General features: G+C 39.3%; 2 protein-coding genes across 10 annotated transcripts in view; both read left to right on the top strand.

Moving 5' to 3' along the window:
• The window catches only part of LOC131689408 (neurocalcin homolog), a 490,006-nt gene that overhangs the window by 200,245 nt on the left and 273,111 nt on the right, over positions 1-16,650 (top strand). The gene's annotated exons all lie outside the window — the stretch shown is intronic.
• LOC131689409 (neuronal calcium sensor 2) overlaps positions 1-16,650 on the top strand; it is a 303,694-nt gene that overhangs the window by 65,273 nt on the left and 221,771 nt on the right. The window lies entirely within an intron of this gene.

Below are 16,650 nucleotides of genomic sequence, written 5' to 3'. Positions count from 1 at the left end.
CACTTCCTCCCCTTTGTTCGCCGTTGAACGACAGTTTGCCTTAAACTGCTTCTCGCTTCCAACAATTTTAGAGTATTCTTTAGATTCCGTTTGAATTTGGCCCAATGTTTTTTGTCGAATGGGCGGAGTCATGAAATATTGAGAGCATTCATGTGCTTGGGTTGCACATGCACACCGTTGAATGTATTGCCTTATTTCCGGAATGACAGAATGCCAAATTCGTTCAAAACAGCACAGAATAATCGTGTGGTTTCGGAAATGGCCACTTACGTTTTTCGTTCGTTTGTTCATTCGCATAAATTTCCTTGGTTGCAGCTCTCGGTTGCAATGAAAATGTTGCTTTTCAAACCACAATGGCAGGTAGCCTGCCAAATAAGAGATTTCTATGTATGTCACCTTTCTGCTTTCGGTAATTTTTAGAAGCTGCATGAAGTCTGCCATGACGTATCTATTACAACACAATCGCACTTTGTCAGTCCCGTCTTGTACAGTTGACAGGATTGTGTTTAGGCCATCTTGTTTTGTTTATATTTTTGCGACTTCTTTATCAGTCGGCAGTTCGTCTTGTTTTTCAGCTCGATGCATGATTGTACCGAATATTTGCAGCTTGATTGCGACGATGGAGAGATTCGGTTTCTGCTGGAAACCGTTGGTGTTCTCTCCCGGTTCAGGCAAGCACTTTTATTACATTGGTCAAATTGGCGTGCAAGCAGTTTTGATTTTCGCAATGTTCGAGTATACTTTTGATGCGTTGTTCTTCTTGCCAGCATTGTGAAAAATTTTGATCAAATATCTAATTCAAATAGAGGCATCATTATGCACACACTACCTACACGATTAAAAGAAAGACTGCTTGATACAACAAAGATTTCATTGTCAGCTGCGGCACAGGTCACGGATACGTCTGCACAGTTTGCTCAGAGAATTGACACGGAGCAATCTGGGTTTAGTATGTACATAAGATCGTCTGAGCTCATATATCGTCGCTGTTGTGCTATCTTATGACAAACGCCATTTTGGGGTAAACTGAGTTAGATATGCCACATTACTTGTCTGAAAAATCTCTACAAAGTGGCGTTTTCAGAATTTTGAAATTCTATTTGGTTGCTTAGATATAGCAAGAAACATGATGATAAATTGTAAGTTTTTTGCTTCAAATCACTGTATCTAGGGATTTGCTCAAGTTATATTGAAGTTTTAAAATCTTTTTATGTGTAAAAATGTCTGAGGAACACAATGGCCTAAAAATTTTCAATAGAAAAATACAAGAGTTGTGAGAAAAACACAGTTTATGATTTAAACTGAAAATATAGCATATTTGGCAACACTGTAACCAAAAATAATTATTTTTTCTAGATTCCCTGACTTATTTCCTTTAAAATGCATCTCACCGATTGTTTATAGACCAAATGAACCCAAAGATACGAATAAAAGTAAAAAATTGATGATTTTTTCCTATGGAAAAATTTCCATGCACGATTATGACACGTCATACAAATTTTGTCATCAATACACGCCTATGACATGTGTGAGTGCGACTTTTGTTTACATTCATAGTAAAAACTCGCAACATAGTCAACCGATCTTTGAAATATTTGAGAGATTAGTACAGAATAGATAGAAGCATCAATTGTCTTTTTTGGATTGTTTATACCATTTATTAGTTTCAAGATATTCAATGTCAAACTTTAAAAATCGTTTTTCTCGAAATGTGCTAAATGGCGCTTGTCATAAGATAGCACAACAGCGACGATATGCTATGGTGTATGAAAAACGAGTTAAGTACATTAAAAGTGAAAAAATGCCAAGTTTCAACTGCTTCTCCATATTTTTTTCATGATGGCTACCTACAGAAATATGCGGTGTATAACCATTGCACTGCACAAATATTGATTTTTTTCGGAACGTTACTGAGAGACTATTCAAAGATTACATAAACGTATAGGGGAAGGCATGGCAAAAGGTGACATTTTGTAGTGTATGGTGTATGTGGAGTAAGTTTGAAGGATTACGTAAGATGGATTATTGAATTTTATTTCAAAAATTCGTTGCGTACTAGGGGATTACGGGATTACAGCTTTATTGAGGGTGGCATATTAATTGGAGGTTAACGGATAAAGCTGTTTAACGTTGAAGGTCAAAAGAATTTTTAAATAAAATATCCTTTTTGAAGCATGTGAGAGAAAGAGTGGCCATTGGTTTAAATTATAATATCTTCTTATAAGAAAATCGGATCAATTTACAGTCTTCGGCAATGTTGATCCTTACTGCTTAAATTATTTATCTATAGATTTTTAATATATTTCCATATGCATACTGTTTTTATAAGCTCAATCCGAACTACTTTTGTGGTCTTATCTAACCTTTTTCTTAATGGAAATTGTGAAAATGTTGAGGAAGATCGCTATTTCGAACCATCAACGACGTCGTACAGCGGCACCTATCCATACCAAGTTGCGACAAAATTATAAAAATGGGTTTATTCGGCCAAAAATTGAGTTTTTAACTAATTTTGGGTCGCTGAATCCAGTTTTGATATCAGTTTTGAAATGCCATAAATCTTTTTTCGATTATTTTCATGTAAACCCGTTTGAAGGTGTTGGTCGTTAAAGGGTTAATATACACGTCAATAATAATAGTTAAAGAGTTAATATACACGTTAATAATAGTAGAATAGCAGAAATGGTTAACAAAACTAGTAAGAATCACTAATTTTTCAGTATTATGATGTTGTTTAGGCAATCAATTTGTAAAAAGATCTATGAGCTAAAGGGCGTCTCCATATGGGTATTTTCAAAACATACTTATAACAACTTCCGCGAAAAAATGCGCAAGATGAGGCCTATATATCTTGAAACCTCACTAAATTTTGAGTCAGATTCATGATAAGTGACCGATGGGAGACCATCCCAAAAATTGTAAAACGTATAAAGAAAAATTACTGATATGACATTCAATTTTTCAATTGCTTTTTCTTGGTACAGAGCAAGCGAAGATGATTCTTCTTTCCAAAGAACTCAAATTTACTCCAATCGGTTATGTAGTTGTTGGGATATCGCCTTTTGAAATTCGAAAATACGAACAGTTCTTATGAATTGAAACGAACAGAAATCCTCGACATCACTTGCTTCAACGACATGGGAAAAATTCATTTTTCATCTGATTTTCGTGAAATTTTGAGATAATTTTATTCAAACTGAGAAAAAAAAAATAAAATAAATATTTACAAAAGAATAATAAGACTTTGATTTTTAGGGTTTTGTCACTCGTCGTTCCACTGTGCGTCGAACACAATACCCAGTGTTCTTTTTGCTTGTGCCCGTGTCAGTGCGAAGCGAACTACAAAAATAGTTCCATTCATATTGTGTGCCTAATCGGAAGGACAGTAGAAACTGTTATTTTAACTCTTGCTGTGGTGATCTGTCGAGATGAGTTTGTCGCAGAAGCAAGAAGTGGTGCTACAGCTAAATATGAAGGCTATTGACTTCAAGTCTTTTCGCATAATACCGAGCATTCGTGATATGAAATATTTGCTGGAGATGAGAATGGAGTGGCACATTTACGGATGTTGTATGGCTGGTTATGCTCAATATAATAATTGGTGGTTGGAGGGGGATTTGGGAAAGGGTGGTGTATAATAATTTTGTTTTTTATTCCTCGGCTTTTCGGTCTTTCAAATCAGAACGGATATAGACTGCCCGACGTTTCGGCCACTGGTTTTGGCCGTTTTCAAGGTAAATGTGTTATCGTTCTACGTCTATACGTCGGTTATCGACGTTTAGAAGGTCCATAAGTTTTGCTTGATATGCAACGGTTTGGTGAGTAAAACTCAAAGAAGCTTTGAAAATGTCGTTGAATAGTGCACAGTGGTAAAAAGGTTGATGTGTAAACTAACCAGTTTTACTCACCAAACCGTTGCATATCAAGCAAAACTTATGGATCTCTCAACGTCGATAACCGACGTATAGATGTAGAACGATAACATATTTCCCTTGAAAAAGGCCAAAACCAGTGGCCGAAACGTCGGGCGGTATACAATATCCGTTTTGATTTGAAAGACCGAAAAGCCGAGGAATAAAAAACAATATTAATAAAAAATGTTCGGTCGTATTTATATGCTTCAAAAATAAGGGTGGTGTATAATGTGTGGGGAGCGGGTCAACTTCTCACCGTATATCCCTATTTACGCCCCTGTGAAAATATAGAAAACCTATTTCAGTTTACAAACAACTTTTGTATAAGAGAATGGCAGAATTTGTGGATTTTGTCCAAAAAAGTCAAATTTCGTCCAAATTTTTTTTATAATTACAACAAATTTCGATGTTTTATGCATTTTAAGGCCATTTGCCATGAAAAATATAAATTCGATTTTGAAATTTTCCTTTGTCTGCCCTCTGAGCATTTTTCAGTTCCTGCTTATATGGAATCAAGAACCGTCGTAGGTGGCCAATGTGGTCAAAGCGACTTTGGTTAGTCATTATTGATCTAGACTGGTAAATCCAAGTAATTTTGCATCCATTTTAATAGGTTTTGCATCATTTAGATATAATGGTGCTACCAGTTTGTATGGGAATTTGCCGTGTGATCGGATTCTTCAATCCGTATCTCCGGAGCTGGAAGTCTGATCAACAAAAAGATTCTACCCTTCATTTGAGACAAAGTTTGTACAAATCGGTCCAACCATCTTTGGGAGACAGAGGTGACATTCTTTTCCACATTCACACATATGCACACAAAGCCATTTTCCGATTTCGATGAACTGAGTCGAATGGTGTATGACACTCGTCACCTGCATAACTTTTCTATATGAGAAAGGCAAAAGGGAGAAGTTTTATGGAAAACTGAGCACTAAAACTCTAAAAAAATGAGCATTTTTCGCTAGTGATTGCAACGATTAGCAAAACTCGGATATAATGCTAGATATTGGTCAGAAAAAAATTTGTTATTTAAATGACAAGTTTTTAAATTATACGCAATTTTAATATCTGTATTACGCTAGTGCATTGAACGGTTAGTGTAAACACCAGGCGTCTCACTCAAGCGTGCTAGGCAAAAAACATTTGAATTTACTGATAACAATATAACAGAGAAGACAGTTTTTATTTTTACATTTTTAATGCAACAGCATTTCTATTGACATCCAAATTCATTTTTATACGAGGAATGCGTTCCGTTCTAAAATCACCATTAATCCGGAAAACAGTGACATTTTTAACAATCAGCAAGGCAAACGTGTAAAAGTAAACAAGGCAAAAAATTGTAAAACAGAGATTTTATTCAGGCGTGAGTTCATTTACCAATGATTTAAATTCACTCGTATATTTTAAGCTTTTTTGATACACAGAAACGTACACAGTAGCAATAGGACTAACTGTCGTGATCTTGTTCTTTCTTTCCATCAGATAGCAATTGCTGCTAAGTCACATATTAGACAATCATAATCAACTTAATGTTGTAACTAGCAGCAACATTTTAGTCGCTTTCTAAAGGGTGACCCACATAAAAGTGCATCACGAAATAAAAAACGATGTAGAAAATTACCTAATGAACTATTTCTTTTCAAACTTTCAGACAATTAAATATAACTCGATAACAAACTATTTGCATATTTATTTCATTCAACTTCAATACCATAACCGTACGGTCGCACCTTACGCTTAACTCCACTCATTACGCTCTGTACAGCATTTGGCTGCACATGTCTTCATGTCTTCCTCAGATTTAACCTTCTTGGAATGCTTCCGTAGTGCCTGCTTCATAATTGCCCAGTGTTTTTCGATGGGCCTTAGTTCCGATACGTTGGGCCAACGAGTTCACTTTCGTACTCAAAGACATGAAGTTCATATCCTTGAGTACGAAAGTGACCCCATTGGCTTCGTACCACTCCAGGACAACATTTGAATAGTTGCACGGAGCTAGATTCGGCCAGAAGATCGTAGGACCCTCGTGTTGCTTCAACAGAGGAAGCAAATGCTTTTGTACTCCGTTTGCCACATGAGGAGATTGTTTGTCAAATAATGCATTTATTGGCAAACTTTTAAAGTTTCTGCTTCCTTATTTCCTGCGGAACATCAAAACGTGGTGGGTGGTGAAGAACAATAACCCGGAAGCTGCCGGAAGTCAGCTTCGTTAGCATCTGGGTGTACAGTTTCTGGGCCCGTGACTTTTCCACTGTATTTTGCTGTTCGTCACGTTTTGGAGCCTTCTGCACTTTATACGTATTCAGTCCCTCCCGGTCCTTGGCACTCTGAACGAATGTCTTGGACAGATTCACCTGTTTGGCCACATCACCGACCAAAGCATTGAGATTCCGCTTAAACGCTTTCACTACACGCTTGTGATCGCTGATCACTAATAGAACACCCATTCGGACCGTATTTCTCCTTTCCAATCCATTCAATAGGTACATTGCAATTTATTATCCAAGAAACAACTTAAATTCGGTACTCGAGAGTAGAAGAGCCTCCTAAATTTTACCGGGAGGAAATTGTGAGGAGGATGTGTTGAAAATTGACGCATTTAAAAATGTCTTTACAATGAAAATATGACCACTTTGAAAATATTTGAAGTCTTCCCAACATCCTAGCTGATGGAAAATTTCTATTTAAGAGGTCTACAAGCATGTGGTAATGTGGTCTTGAAATTTAAGAAATTTTAATTCGAAGCATATGACAATGTAGGGATTCAAAGGGATGCTGGATTTTGTCCCGTTCTGTGTGATAAGTGCTGAATGCATTTTATTGCACTCCAAAAACTTTATTGGCTAGAGTATGGGGAAACAGCAGCACGTCAATTTCAGACCGATGACCACACCATCGATCTCAACTTTGTGAGCGGGCACGTAGATGTGGTAGTTATTCGCTAGAAAGTTATCCCGGGCCATGTCATTTCCCTGCTTAAGATTTCCAGTCCTTTTTTTAAGGGGTTATATATGTTGAGGTAGGCCAAAATATCGATTTTCTATCGTAAAGTTCAGGTTCTTAAGCATGTTATCTCAATTTTTTATAGAGATCGGAGCAGTAGACGCAAAGTTATACCGTTTTTCATCTTGCTCCCTTACGGAGCTGTGGCTTATACTTGAAACTTTAAACGCGATTATCTCGAAATCATGTTTTCTCAAAAACGTCTTTGCGGTGACTACGATTGCCGAAAAAGTTTTCAACCGATCTCAAAACGTAATTTAATTGCCGTGCCCTTGAACGATTCCATTTTTTCGTCAAAACATTCATATTAATGTGATGAATCTTTTAATATTTTTTTTCAGGTGAAGTGTTTTTTTTCTTTTTGGAAACGGGGACGATTTTTCCCCGTTCCCGTTTCCAAAAAGAAGAAAACAAATTTTATGAATCGATCAAGCATACTAAAAGTACATATACTAATGATTTTTTTAGTTTTATGCGTTCAGTTAACCTGTTCAAGTGGAATCGTAGTCACAGCAAACCTTTTTGAAAAGTCGCGTTTTACGGAAATTATTAATATTTTTTATGTTCTCAAGTGGATTTTGCAAATTTGACATTGTACCACGCTAGACGTATAACAAATATTTCGTAAAAACATGGTTACATACCTCTACAAAAATTCAAACTTTTCCGCATTTCATCCTATATAACGAATTAATTGTTTCATCTGAAAGAGAATTTAAAGCCGGAAAAAGCTCTATCATTTCTGTTTCTAATCACAAGTTTATTCCAACTAGGGAATGTAACCAAATAAGTCTCCGATCCATTTTAAGGGTTAAGTGATATATATGTAATTGAAAAACGAATCAAAGACAGTTTAGGATCGTGAAGAAAAAATGTATGCACCTAACTCTGCTCGCTGTATGGTTAGATGTTGTTGATATCAATAAACTTGAAGAGGAAATAGAGCAGTGGCGTTTTAATTGTGTCACACGACTATGGGATACTCTTGAAGATGGCTGGAGGGAGATCCGTTTTGCCATAGGAAGTACTGCTATAGCGGCACTAGGTACAGCGATTCCGATTCGAGGAAACGACTGCTTCGATGACGAATGTAAGCAGTTAATAGAGCAGAAGAATGCAGCACGGACAAGGATACTGCAGCACGGAACGAGACAAAATGTGGAGCGATACAAACCAGCACGGAACAGGCAAACCTCGGTACTCCGGAGAAAGAAGCGCCAACAGGAGGAACAAGAAAACGACACAAGTTCTACAAGAAGCTGAACAATTCGCGCAAAGGCTACGTTCCGCAAGTCGATATGTGCAGGGACTTAGACGGCAAGCTTCTTACGAACGAGTGTGAGGTGATTGAGAGGTGGAAGCAGTACTATGACGAGCATCTCAACGGTGAAGCAGCAGAGGACGAAGGCGGTATGGCAACGGATCTTGATGGAGCACGCGCAGAAGACGATAGGCTGCCGGCCCCTGATCTCCAAGAAGTCAAGGAGGAGATCGGGCGGCTGATAAACAACAAAGCTGCTGGTGTAGATCAACTACCCAGCGAGTTATTAAAATACGGTGGTGAAACACTGGCTAGAGCGCTGCACCAATTTTGATAATCACCAAAATTTGGGTGTAGAAGACTCTTCCGGAGTAGTGGATGGAGGGTGTCGTTTGCCCAATCTCCAAAAAGAGTGACAAGTTGGATTACTGCAACTACCGCGCGATCATACTACTTAGCGCCGCCTGCAAGGTCCTCCCTCAAATTCTTTGCCGTCGATTGTCACCAATTGCAAGGGAGTTCGTAAGGCAGTACCAAGCGGGATTCATGGGATTCCGCGCCACCACGGACCAAATATTCGAGATTCGGCAGGTTCTGCAGAAGTGCCGCGAATACAACGTGCCCACACATAATTTGTTCATCGATATCAAATCGGCATATGGCACAATCGTTCGAGATCAGCTATGGCAGATAACGCACGATTAAGGTTTTCCGGATAAGCTAACACGATTAGCCAAAGCGACGATAGATCGGGTGATGTGCGTTGTTCGAGTATCAGGGACACTCTCGAGTCCATTTGAATCTCGACGAGGGTTACGGTGCCTGCTGTTCAACGTTGCGTTAGAAAGTGTGTTTAAGAGAGCGGGGTGTGGCACGATCTTCAGGAAGTCCGTCCAGCTTCATGGCTTCGCCGACTACATTGACATAATGACACGGAACTTTGAGGCGATGTCGTAAACGTAGATCAGACTGAAGGCTGAAACCAGCAGGATTGGACTTGCCATCAACGTTTCGAAGACAAAAACATGAGAGGAAGAGGTTCTAGAGACGACAATGTGGACCTCCTATCCCGAGTTCGGATTGACGGTGACGAAATCGAGATGGTCGACGAATTCGTGTACTTGGGCTCACTGGTAACCGCCGACAATGATAACAGCAGCGAAATTCAGAGACGGATCTTGGCGGGAAATCGTGCCTACTTTGGACTCCGGTCGTACAAAATTCGTCGCCACACCTACAAGACGCTGATTAGAACGGTGGTCGTCTACGGCCACGAAACATGGACTATGCTCGTGGATGACCAACGCGCCCTTGGAGTTTTCGAACGAAAGGTGATGCGTACCATCTACGGTGGCGTGCAGATGGAAGACGGAACGTTTGCGGCGGGCTGGACACGTCGTAAGAATGTCGGACGACGACCCGGTGAAGATGGTTCTTGAGGGCGACCCTACAGGAACAAGAAGACGGGACGCACAGCGAGCACGGTTGATCGACCAGATAGAGGACGTCCTGCGGACCCTTCGAAGACTGCGAGGCTGGCGACAAGCAGCAACGGACCGAGTGGAGTGGAGACGGCTTCTGCATACAGCAATAGACAACAAGGCTCTAGCCTTAACGGTAAGGTAAGTAAGGCTATGGGATACATCTCTCAACAGATCCAACATCACATTACGTCTATTATTATTGATTAATCCTGAGGATTGGATGACAGACATATCGGGGGCTATCAGCAAACCCAAACTGAGTGTGATCTATAGCATTAACCGAGATAGGCTCAAATCAAGAGAAAGATAAAGATAAAGCTTTTTTTAGGTTGTCAAATTATTGCTTGTAATGACCAGTATGAATATTTTTTCGTGTACATGAAAGTTACCTAATTCGACCTTTCACACATACCATGTACCGTGTATATGAACTCATAAGCTAGAGCATTGATTCAGCAAACAAGTCTGGCAGCAAAGCTATTAAGGCTAAGGTCAAACATTTCAACACACCCTCAGAGCGATTGTGCCAGTAATTTCAACTCATTAGTCGCTCGAACTGCCCAAATCGTATAATCCATCATAGTTTTCCCACCCGGCGGCAAATGCGTCAGACTATTTTTAATTGAAAGCAATTCTTTCAATTTGCATTCCAAATATCCACTAACAGACTGAGACGCCTACTTCATTCTTTCGTCAGACCAATCCAAATCCTAATTGGGTTGCGTCACGCTAATTGCACTGATTTGGCAGAGTTAATTCGGGGTTCTCGTCGTATCAAAGCAGCAATCGGAGGAGCCGGGGTTGCCGACCGCGGTCAAAGAAACCCATAACTCATAGCCTTAATGACCTTTCATTGGAGCAGATTGTGCGGAGAGGAGAAAAAAATGAATATTGCGCAAAAAGCTGTTTACCTCTACGTAAAATGAATCTATTAGTGAGTCTATTTTTTCTTCTCTTGCCTTAGGCTGAGATTAAAATAGATTATGTAATGTATATAAACGGCTTCATCTGGAATTCATCTGACCGACCACATCCATTTACCAAACAACCGAGTATGTGGATTAAGAAGTAAACTTTTGTAATATTTCATTTAAATTGTCCCTTACTCGTGGCGCGCTCACTGTTCGGCTCATTTTGCTTTTTATCCACTTTGCCATTCATGATAGCGCTGGGGAAATTTCCCGCCATCACCAGTTTCCCATGAGCGCCGTTGGCTGTGAAAAAAATTGTCGTCATTTGAACCTTATTCTACACCCACTGCCCTTGACTGACGATGTGGCAGGACCATCCGCATACTAAGCTCACTTTTCATTCCCCGAAAGGTCCTCAAACCATGGCGCTTTCCGGTGCTAGCTAGGCACACTGCACCTTTGCACTAGTGCTTCACCGCTCTGATGCTGCTCTGTAGTGGGGTATTGTCTGGGACTTTCTCGGCATTCGTGGCGCGCTGCTTGGTTTCGGTGTGTGGCACAGAGCTGCTTGAAAGTGGATCACACTAGAAAGTATTCTTCCCTAATGACTTCCTATTAAATGTGACGACAATAATGTACAGAGCGTGGGAAAGTGCTTTACGTGAAGCGTTATTTAAATTGCATAAATTCATCCGCGTACCCGGTTCGTGCTGGTATTGTTCGGCAGGCGGTGGAGGAAAACTTCAATTCGTGCCAGCGTAGATGCTGGGATAATTAAAAATAAAATATTTCTGAAATATACAGTAGCAGAACATGATTAAATATGGTAACACGTTACTTTATGAAGTACTGCTTCGTGTAAGCTGATACGCTCTTGGACGGCATACGGGATCTTGAATGACTTACGACCCACCTACTTCTCTTAAGTTTTGTTGGATTTCTAGTAAGCGTTGACATATAAATACGAATTCTTTCTTTAACCCTCCGGCACTCGCGCGAATGGCTCCCCGAATGAGCAGCCGCTGGTGCTGAAAGTAGACTTCACTAGAGTTTCTGAAGGTGTTGCACAAAATACAACTGCGCGAGTGCCTGAGGGTTAAATCATCTCTTTGGGACGTAAGTAGTATAACTAGCACAAAAAATTATGTGAATTTGTTAATTACTTATTAGTTATAATCAAAAACTTTTTTTATATTATTTATTGTAAAAAACTCGAAAATCTCGTTTTTTACAATAAATTCGGCTGTATCTGAACTAAAAGTCCTAGAGATCTATTTTTTTCAAAGTATCTCAAACATTGAACTAAATAATAGATTTTTTACAGAATCTTTCGTAGGTCATAACTAACTTACCAACTAGCATGAAAATAGATCATGTGGTTTTCGAGGCCGCTAATTACGATTCTGATACAGAATTTGAAAATTCAAAATGGCGGTTACACAAGTTACAAAAAACATGAAATTTAGCGAAGCCATATTGTATACGCCATTTTGAATTTTACATTTTCTACGTCAGAATCAGAATTAGCGACAATGAAAACCTATATATATATATATATATATATATATATATATATATATATATATATATATATATATATATACATATATATATATATTTATATATATATATATATATATATATATATATATATATATATATATATATATATATATATATATATATATATATATATATATATATATATATATATATATATATATATATATATATATATATATATATATATATATATATATATATATATATATATATATATATATATAGCTAAAAATAACAGTATCAACAACGAAAAATTCGCGTCACAAATGGTTAAGGTGGTCGACAAAAGTTGTCGATTTATCATGAAAAAAAAATGTGCTTTTATGAGAACAAATGTCGCACAAAATTGTTTAAGGTTTCATTTTCTTTGGATTATCAAAACAAATTTCGGTCATCCTTTATGTTCCTAGTAATATTGAGATAAGAAAACACATTTTATTTGATATTTTAAATACATAATGGCGGCTTAGCATCCCTCAGAAAACAATACTTTTTTGACACACAGTGAAGACCCAATTTTTTCAGACCTTGATTTTGTTTGTCCCCGATTTTATCAGCTTTTTGACACGATTTCGTCAGCCTCATATGAAAATTGGTAGATGGTAGTTTAATGGGCTCTTGCAGACGAATCAAGCTTATTTCGAGTAAAGCCTTTCTTGCGAATATTTTTAGTATCTTAAAGATCCAGCATGGTTGTATATTTGGTACGCTGCCGTTCTAGGCATAAGTGTCCCATGTATATAGGAAATCCCATAGAACGTGAGACAATTATGCTTATAACGGCAGTACGGCTCATGGTACATGAGTCTGCACCATTCTCCATTTTCTACGGTACCACCGAGGTTTGAACGCAGAATTATTCTCACAAATACAACGAGCACACGATAGTCTGCTTTCTTTAACGCCCATGGGCGTACACAGCAAAGGGGAATATCACTGATTTAAATAGACCAAGTTTTGTGCTCGCCTCTAGATTACGAGACTTTAGCTGTAGTCATGAACGTTTATATGGTCTATTGGCAGCAGCAATACACCTTTTGACCTCGCAGCTAACATGGTTATCACATGTTCCAAGATAGATGAATTCTTCGGCAATCTCGTACCGTTCCTCATTGATTTACACCTCGGAACGAACACCAATCGGGTTATGCTGTTCTTTACCAGTTACCATGTACTTTGTCTTGTCAGAGTTTATAGTCAGTATGATTCTTAAAGCTTCCCTTTAAAAAGACAAAAATACCTCTTCCACTGCTCTGCAATCAACGCCAATGATGTCGATGTCGTTCGCGAAGCCAAGGAGCATGTAAGATCTAGTGATGATGATTTCGTTCCTTTGCACATCAGATCTTTGCATTGCACCTTCGAGCGCTATGTTGAACAAATAGATTAGAGAGTGCATTACCCTGTTTCAATCCATTTACCCTCAAAAACGATTCGAATATATCTCCGGCTATTACGAATATACGAATCAGTTTGATCAGTTTTGCCGGAAAACTATGCTCGAGGATTCTGTGTCCTAGTTCGTTTCGTTTCACTGAATCATACGCCGCTTTGAAACCCACAACCAGATGGTGAATCCGCAAGTTGTAGTCTCGGAATTTATCCAGAATTGCTCGCAGAGCTTCTGGTCTGGTTTTTCTTGTCCGCCACTCTTTGGCACTCAACATTGAATCAGCCATTCTGCTGGTTTCCACGTGTGGTACCCAACACTTTTGTGGCTGTTTCACTGATTGCCTCATTGACCTGTTGTCATGCTGATTATCTTTTTTGGCAATTCTACGATTCGTTCATCGAGCTTTCAGGTATAATGGTCAGAGTCGACGTTCGGTTCTCGGAAAGCCTTAAGATCAATGACATCAAAACATGGTCAATTAACGAGCAAGTTCCACCATTCGTGTACTTCCGAATATTGTTCCGTGGAAAATTAGTGCTACAGATAGTCAGGCCTGTGGCTGCGATAAAATTTATCAACCTTAGGCCGTTGTCGTTGGTGGTTGAGTGGAAGCTCTCCATGCAAATAACCGGACGAAAAAAATTCCTCCCTCCCAACCTGTCCATTTGTGATGATGAGTTTTACGTCATGTTTAAGGACTTCTCCATAGGTTTTGTTTGGACGCTCATAGAATTTATCTTTTACATCGTACATTGAAGAACTTGTCCGTTATCCTCAACACGCAGATACGATCGCTCACCTGCCTCCCGGTGAGCCTTTGCACTACAAAACCCACTTTATGTTCTGCCTTCTCGTCGCCACTGTACTAGATGTAGTACTTGAACGAGATACCCGCAGTTGGGTTTTTCTGTGCGGAATTCTTGTTCTCCTGTAGCACGCCATCAAACTTCCTAAACAGTTGCGATCTCAACCTTCACTTTTTGCAGTTCCCGAGCAAGTAGGTTCCAACAGCGTTCTGACGCTCCAAGTACCGAGTTTCCAATCAGATTCCATTGAACATTTTCGTGTCCATTGCAGATTGTTCCATCTTGTATCTTCATTTACCTTTTTCGGGGTTGTTTCTAGTCTAGTCTACACATACACAGCCAATACATGTAGGGATCCTGGAAAATTGCAAACGTTCGTCCACAATTTTTCTTGTCATTATTAATGTTTGTGGCAAATATTGAATATGACACAAGCATTAAAGCGGCCAGGCCAACTGTGCAGCGTACAAAATAAAGATGATACAAAATTATACGGCAATCAAATTATTCATTCAATGAATAATTTAATCAACGGATTATTTTGAACCTTGAATAAGGAAGAAACGTGGACAACCGTACACAACCGTTTCAATTTGATGGGGGTTTGATAAATCGTTGGGAGTGACTTTGCTAAGAAGGTTAATGTCACTCCTTTGGTCCTTGGTTCCTGGGATGGGACAGAAGTATTTAGCCCTGCCCTGGCTAATGAGCCAGGGTTATAGCGCCCTTACTCGCTCTCTGAAACAATAGAGAAAATTGGCGAAATCAGTTAATTAGTAGTAATATAAACAAAAACGCATAAAAATACAAACACCAAAAATCCATACAGGACTTCTATATCCTAATAGGCAGTACAGGATCATGAAAGAATTACTTTGGATTTATACCATTCAACTAAAATGCAATAGTTATGAAAGAAGCAGTAACCTATTGTTATTAATGTCAGGACATATGCATTGAAACGTTTTTATTATTTCAAGTTGCAAAATTACTTTTTAATTTGTCTCTTGTTAGTCAGCAACACTTCTCTGTTACACGTAACTACGAAACTAGTTGCTGGGCAACAGAGCAACAGCGCAAATTTTCTGTTATTTCCCAGATTGCTGAGATCTTTCTATTGGAAACGATATTTTCGCTTCATTATTTAATGGGGTTGACTGGCACACGAGCACTCTAGAACAAATGCAATCCTGGAATGATCTCACGAATCGAAACCCTTTCGTGATCCTTGAGCGCCTCACTGCCAACTCATGAAACAGAAAAACAGCAACTTCGCGCGGCGTTCGCTGTGCTTTAATGAAAAAAACCCGAATAACCCCTCCCCTCCTGCTGCAAGGCTTCATGCCTTCACTCCCGCATATGGTTTCTTATGTCTGACCTTCGAAATACACACCTATCACAATCGATATATAATTCATAATACGCCAAAACGGCATTGGAAAACTGTCGAGAAGTCACTGCTATTTCAATTTGATTCAAAACAACAATGAGGACTCCTCAAATAAACTTATAAAATGAGAAAACCAACAAGAAATCACAACCAGCTATATTAGGAAAATCCTCCGGAACTTTCCAAAATCGCGGCGAACAATGCACCACATTGAATACAGTCATAGCAACACTTACCAGACATCTCGGTGGCACGGCATCCCACCCACAAACAACTTACAGTTTGTTGCAGAACGGCTCTACATGAACTCTAGCTCATAGCAAACGATCCGTTTCGACGTCTCGCCTCTCCCGTTTTTAGCAGGAGCACCACGTATAGGTCCTCATTCGCTTGTCAGACGTCTGGGAAAGCACGACAATCTTCGGATTAGGAGAAAGATCCAACCAATTCATCCTCTTTCACACCTCCAGCAATCAACTCCCGGTCAACCGCACTGGTCCCAACAGCTGGTAATGAAACTGGCATCCATCCTTCAACCGGAACATGAACATGTCCCCCGCAGGCACTGCCACTCATGCACGCTTTCACCCTCCAGCAACTCACGAGTACAGATAAAACTTCAAAATTCTACTTTTTCCTCTTTGAATTGAAGAAATGCCAGGAGCGAAAAAAATCCACATCCGATGCGTATGCTTACTATGATCGGAATCCTCATTTACCTTTTTCGGGGTTGTTTGGTTGTTTATTCGGCATTCCGCCTTACCAGGACTGCGAAACCCAGTCTCATCTTGGGGCTGTCATCTTGGATATGGCTGACGAGGCACCGCATTCTTCAATCGCATTCTTCAATCGCCTGTTTCGGGACGGACGCTGTTTAGAGCTGCTCCTAACATGGAGAACATGCGGTCTTCTATTTTTT

This window comes from Topomyia yanbarensis, chromosome 3 (assembly GCF_030247195.1).
Source record: "Topomyia yanbarensis strain Yona2022 chromosome 3, ASM3024719v1, whole genome shotgun sequence".
NCBI classification, from domain to species: domain Eukaryota; kingdom Metazoa; phylum Arthropoda; class Insecta; order Diptera; family Culicidae; genus Topomyia; species Topomyia yanbarensis.
Note: the sequence above shows the minus strand (reverse complement) of the source record. Positions and strands in the feature narration are given on the sequence as shown.